This window comes from Etheostoma spectabile, chromosome 19 (assembly GCF_008692095.1).
Source record: "Etheostoma spectabile isolate EspeVRDwgs_2016 chromosome 19, UIUC_Espe_1.0, whole genome shotgun sequence".
NCBI lineage: Eukaryota > Metazoa > Chordata > Actinopteri > Perciformes > Percidae > Etheostoma > Etheostoma spectabile.
The window spans coordinates 16,450,913-16,456,561 of NC_045751.1; the positions used below are offsets into that span (position 1 = coordinate 16,450,913).

The window sequence follows — 5,649 nt, forward strand, 5'->3', positions numbered from 1 at the left end:
CTATCTATCTATCTATCTATCTATCTATCTATCTATCTATCTAACCTCCAAAGCAGTTGATTCTGACGTTTATAATGTTGAAAGATATGGAATTCGGGATGTTATTCTCAAATGATTTGTTAGCTACAATTGACGGAGAGTAATTTGTCTAAGCTTCTTCACTCAGTGCCACAAGGATCTATTCTTGGCCCACTGCTTTGTTTTGTTTTTTCAATGTCAATGGCTTGCCTGGCTAAAGATTGTTTTTCTAAGGGTCTTTCTGCAGCGCCAAGCACCAAAAGTGGTTGATGGTATGCCACTAGCGGTGGTACAGTGGCTTATTCCACTGTAACACCAGTGGGATACCATCAACCACTTTTTGATTTCGGCATCACTCAGTTATTTGCTGAGGATACAAATCTAGCGAGGGGGCTGCCCCAGAGCAGTTGGGGGTTGCCTTGCTCAAGAGCACCTTATACCCTCCTTATACCCCTTACACCCTTCCATGGAGGGTACCAGCATACCACCACCATACTTTGGTCCGTGCTCCGGTTCCCAACCCAACTCCCTACTGACTGAGCTACTGCCACCCCCTGTAGTTAAAATACAAAGGATAAAAACTCAACTAATTATAAAGAACGGATCAATATTCAATAAAAAAGATGAAAAGAGATGAAATCATGTACAACTTGAGACTTTTTAAATTGCATATATTGAATGGTTACGAGAAGGACTCAAGGTGATTGTATTGTGTGCTGACTGTTTTGTATTTGGGGTTGCATATCAGATGATAGCTGGAAAAGGAAATAAATGTGTGTATGCATGTGTATACACGTGTAACTAAGGATGTATTCATGTATGTGTACGTATATAAATAACTGAAGAATTACATAGTTTTTGTGTAACCAAAGTGGAAAAGAATAAAAAATGGGGTAGGACCAGAAAAGTGTTTTATACTTCTTCCTGCTCCTTTTTGAACATGGAAATCCTTCTTTGAATCAATTACAATTTACAATATATACACAAAACATACAATTTTGAAAGATATGATAGCTGAGGATTTTTCTTATGTTGCTTTTCTTGCTTGTACTGAAATGTAGATGTTGTTATTTAACTTTTTTTTTATTTTTTTTATTTTGAAGACGTTCAAATCAAACCTTAAGCTATAGTGCATAGTTTCTTTCTCCCCCATGAGGAATTCTAAGTAATGACAACACTGTTGGAGCATCCCCATGATACAAGCCTTCCATGCCTACCTCTGGTCACTTTTGGTTGTTTTGTTAATAAACTATATACATATATCTTTATTTGGGCCTGGGTAATTCCTTGACAGGATGCCCACCAGTGGAACCTTGTGTGAGGTAATGTATCAACAGGGAGATATGTCCCCATTTATGCGATCAATGCCTCTGCACAGGTCCAAACTGATAGGACCACAGTCACATTGATTTAAAAAAAGTAATTTAGTTCATGTGTTCTCTCTCAGTTGCTATCTGGCTTTGACCTCCTAGGTCATAAACAGTCATTCCAAAACTCACTGACATTATGTCCTCTTTATTTATGTATGTGCCTTTTCTTTTTCTATGCTTTTATGATTCATATTTATTGTGGACATTATAGTATGACCAAATCGAACCACAGTTAGCCTATATAGTATGTGTCTTAACCTCTAGGCCACAGGACACCCCATCATCAAGATCTGACATAATTATATATAGAGAGGTGTTTTTTCAAGAGCTCTCCAAAGGGAACAGAAAGGTGCCGCCTTTCTATTAGAAACAATGCTGTCTGTTGTTAGAAATTTCCTCCAAATCTGAAGCGGTTATTGGGTATGAACACTTACCACAACAAATTAATTAATTAATGAATAACTGAATGATCAAGACACCACAAATTCATCTAGATGCAGCGTACCCTTTTTAAACAATACACAGAGCAGCTTTCACACAAAAAAAGGTTCAGTGTCAGCAACACAATTCACAAATCACTGACAAAAAACATTTCATACGGAAGAAATCAGAGTAAATTCCATCTTGCCTTTTGAGACAAAGTTAACTTAAGCACGTCAAAATCAAACAATCAGTCCAATCATTGGTCACCTGTACCATTGACTGTAAAATGTGTGACATCACCCATTGGTTTGTGGAGGTCTGCTATGAGTCGTTGAGTTTGCCGTCACGGGCGTAGCCACCCTGGCTGCGGATGTGAGGATTTTAGACGAGAGGGAGGAGTGAGGGAGGAGCTGCTTATACTCTACATTACGTTACACACTTTCACTGGCAATCGCATCATAGCCACGCCCTAAAACACCCCCTGCTTTAAAATCAATGAATCAAAAAATGAACATCATTCTGTATTGCAGAATACTTAAAACTAGCGATTGAGACCATAAACTCATTATGGAAGTGGATCACTTTCTCATAGACTTCCACAGAAACAGACCTCCTTTTGCAACCGCCCCATGCTGGAATTCAGATATAATGCAGGTTTATAGCACAGATTTGCAGCCTTTTGCTGAAACCGGATGCTCTGTCCATTAATATACAGTCTATGAACGGTACATCAGTTTATTTCAGGGCTTTGTTCAATTCATAGAAAATGGACATTTCTAAACCATTTAATCAATTAAGTTTAGTTATGAAGGGAGAACGTGCAAATAATTAAAACACATGATTTCCCATGGGTTCAAAACGTCAGAATTAGCCCTGCCCTCAATGTTAAAAAAAAGCCTTTTTAAAGTACAAAAATACAAAAAGGAAGACAAAACAAGAAAAACTAAGCACAAAACATCACAGAAACAGAAAACAACACAACAAAGCACGACACAGAAGTTAGCACAAGACAATCATCATAGAATGTATGGTATAAAAGAAAATGGGAGTCATGCTCTACTTCTCCCAAATCACACAGCTCAGTGTTTTTGAATGAAATATTTATTTTGGAAATCTGCCAACTTCAACGGCCGGATAAGAAATACCAGTTCAACAACAAAGTCCTTGATTTTGGCTTCGACAGGAAGCTATCTTCAAACGTTGTCAACAATTCATTGGACTCTATTCTAATTGATTCCTTATTGAGCACACTTTAATCTAAATGTCTCTACTGCCAAAACACAGACTGGACTTGAGAAGGAAATGTATTAAATATGTAGTTGCATAGTTCACTTGGCAACTTTGGAGTCACTTACAAGAGTGTGAAAAAGACTACAAACATTCATATGTGCTCTGTTGTCCTCTACTGTTACAAGAGAGAACTGCAATTGGGAGTGTAAAAGCATCACATCTCTGCTGATGTTGCTATACTATTATGTTACTGCCCTGAAATAAAGTCAGTTCTGCTCACATCCCATCAACATTTTCCCCAAACACAATAAGGCTGGGTCTAGAAAAGGTCATACACAAACTTTGAATTCCCCTTTACTCAGTGGTGTAGTCTAATGTACTGTAGTGGGTATACTGAACTGTATATATATGGGCCAGGATGTAGGGCCATATCATAGTAATTTTGAGCATCAAAGACTTTATTTCCTGCATTCTGACACACTTAAATGCACCAATTTACCATGAAAATACCTTTAATTAGCCTATGTGGCAAAAAAACCCAGATGACAATTCAAACTATATCAAAAATAATGATGCAAAGTACGTTGTTACATGTGATTGGGCATTTTTTAAGTGGGTATATGGAAATCCTGGAGCTTTCTTTGTGGGTATGCTGTGTATACCTGCGTATCACATAGAGTACACCACTGCTTTTACTTTTCATGTCAACAAATACAATGGCGCTACAGATTTTGTGCATGGTTAAGCTTTTCAAAACGAGATAAAGCATTACCGGACATAGTTGGGGAAACAGTGTCGAAGCCCAAAAAAAAATCAAGCTCATAGTAGTAGGGTGCACTGTCAGTGCAAAAACATAAATAAATAATTACATTTGTTCAATTTCACAATTATAATTTTGACCAAATACGTGAGGATAGAGTGGGACAGTTCTGTTTAGACTGTAATAGTTTGTCCACTTCAAATAAAAAGTGATGCTTTTTTCTCTCACTTAAATAGATCCTCTTCAACCACCATAACACCTAATCGTTGACTTGATTAAAAAACAAGTTATATCTGTTTTTTTAGTGTTTCATGAAACCCTTCTAGCCCCTAATATCTTTGTTGTCGTCAGCAGAATTATTTGGAGTCAATAATTCCAACTGTCTATTTCTTTATTGTTTTAATCTAAATATACATAGAACCTACTTGCAGCACTGACAAAATTGTCACTTAAAACTGATTTATAACATGGATGCATTAGGTTATTCCATTAATAGGAATATGGCAACCCATTTGAAAACTACCTTTCCCTGCACTCTTCGCAAGCTCACAATTTGACAACCAGCCAATCCCCGCCATGACAGTCCGGCACGTGACGTAGGGTAAGTTCCTGCTGTGGCTTAAGGGAAACATATCGACATTCAGCCACGGGAGAATCGCACTTTGCGGGTAAGTTAAGACATTTGGCCACAACGAGGCCACCTGAGTCCATATTATGCGTTCTTCGGAAGGGTTTACCAGAGGTTTCTGTGTACTGTGGGTCAGAAATAGCCTGAATTTCGGATGGAACAAGCTGTCGCACCGTCCAAGGGCCTTCGCTATTTCCTGGTGCTGGTCTCCACAGTTGTGTCTATTGGAATTGCCAAGTTGGAAAAGTTCAGTTTAGGGGGTTTTGGTAGAGCTTTGTTCTTCTCCACTCCGCTTTGGAACTGTTCTGGGTGCTCAAATGTAGCCATGAGCGTTACCCGGTTCTGACGCCGACTGCATTCTTGATAGTGAAAAAGACTGAAAGCCACCTTTTGGCTGTGTATTCTTAGCTTGAAGCTGGGTGTCAACACACCGCAAGCAGCTCCTTTGCTGTCAGGATTTGTTAGTCCGTGGATAATGCTAGCTAACGGTAGGCTACTACCCTGAATTACACTGTAGGCTACCACACGCATTTTAAAAGTGTTTAATACAAACGCATGTATTGAACTCCAACCCCTCGCTTGTTATTTTGCGACGTTATCCTTTTATCTCGTTGTGCTGTTAAATAGAACCAAGTATTTGCAGATATAGTCCGTGTTGTCGAAGTGAAAGTGTTTCTGCATTGTTGTGTGATTTTATATCACCATTAGTCGCCCAGCTACTGATGTACAGGTCACCAGGTGAGAAGCAGCTCCAGTTGGTTGTGCGATTAACAGCCTTGTGCGCTTGTTCCAATGTACTTGAATAGGGGGAATATACCTGTACATATATATTAATGAACGACCATAGCCCTTGAAGGTGTTTCTGTTTGAAGCCTGTCAATGTGAGCATGTGCAGACTCAGCTGCTGGCTCGGCTTACTGCACCAGCTCCTGGAGCCAGATCAATCAGCATCAGCATGGCTAATATTATTGACAGCAAGGGTGTAGGTTTTATCCCACGCCCCACTCTGGGTCGTGGGGTCCTCTCTTAGAAACATTTTGAGCTCACACTTAATTTCCTGCTTTTTGGTATATTTATATGCTGCAGTTTATGATTAATTTATCTAAAGTTAATTATGGATAATAATTAGGTTGGATTTATCTCTTTTGGGGATGTCTTTTCTATTTTTTTTTTTCTTCAAAATATTGGGGGGGTGTGGACAAATCTCCTACATAACCCCC

The 5,649-nt window shown here is 38.9% G+C and overlaps 1 protein-coding gene and 1 long non-coding RNA gene across 7 annotated transcripts in view; one reads left to right on the plus strand and one right to left on the minus strand.

The window, feature by feature from the left end:
• Positions 1-3,527: 3,527 nt before the first annotated feature.
• The window catches only part of LOC116707236 (uncharacterized), a 111,345-nt gene continuing 109,223 nt past the window's right edge, over positions 3,528-5,649 (minus strand). The window contains exon 2 of the long non-coding RNA XR_004336435.1: positions 3,528-3,730. This is a non-coding gene — a long non-coding RNA (uncharacterized LOC116707236). The remainder of the gene's footprint in view (positions 3,731-5,649) is intronic.
• Positions 4,366-5,649, plus strand: part of mtm1 (myotubularin 1) — a 35,395-nt gene continuing 34,111 nt past the window's right edge. For 5 of the 6 annotated variants that reach the window (XR_004336416.1, XM_032544441.1, XM_032544442.1 and 2 more), the window contains exon 1: positions 4,366-4,469. The gene's annotated coding sequence lies outside the window, so the exon portion shown is untranslated. The remainder of the gene's footprint in view (positions 4,470-5,649) is intronic. The other variant, XM_032544445.1, reaches the window with a different exon arrangement.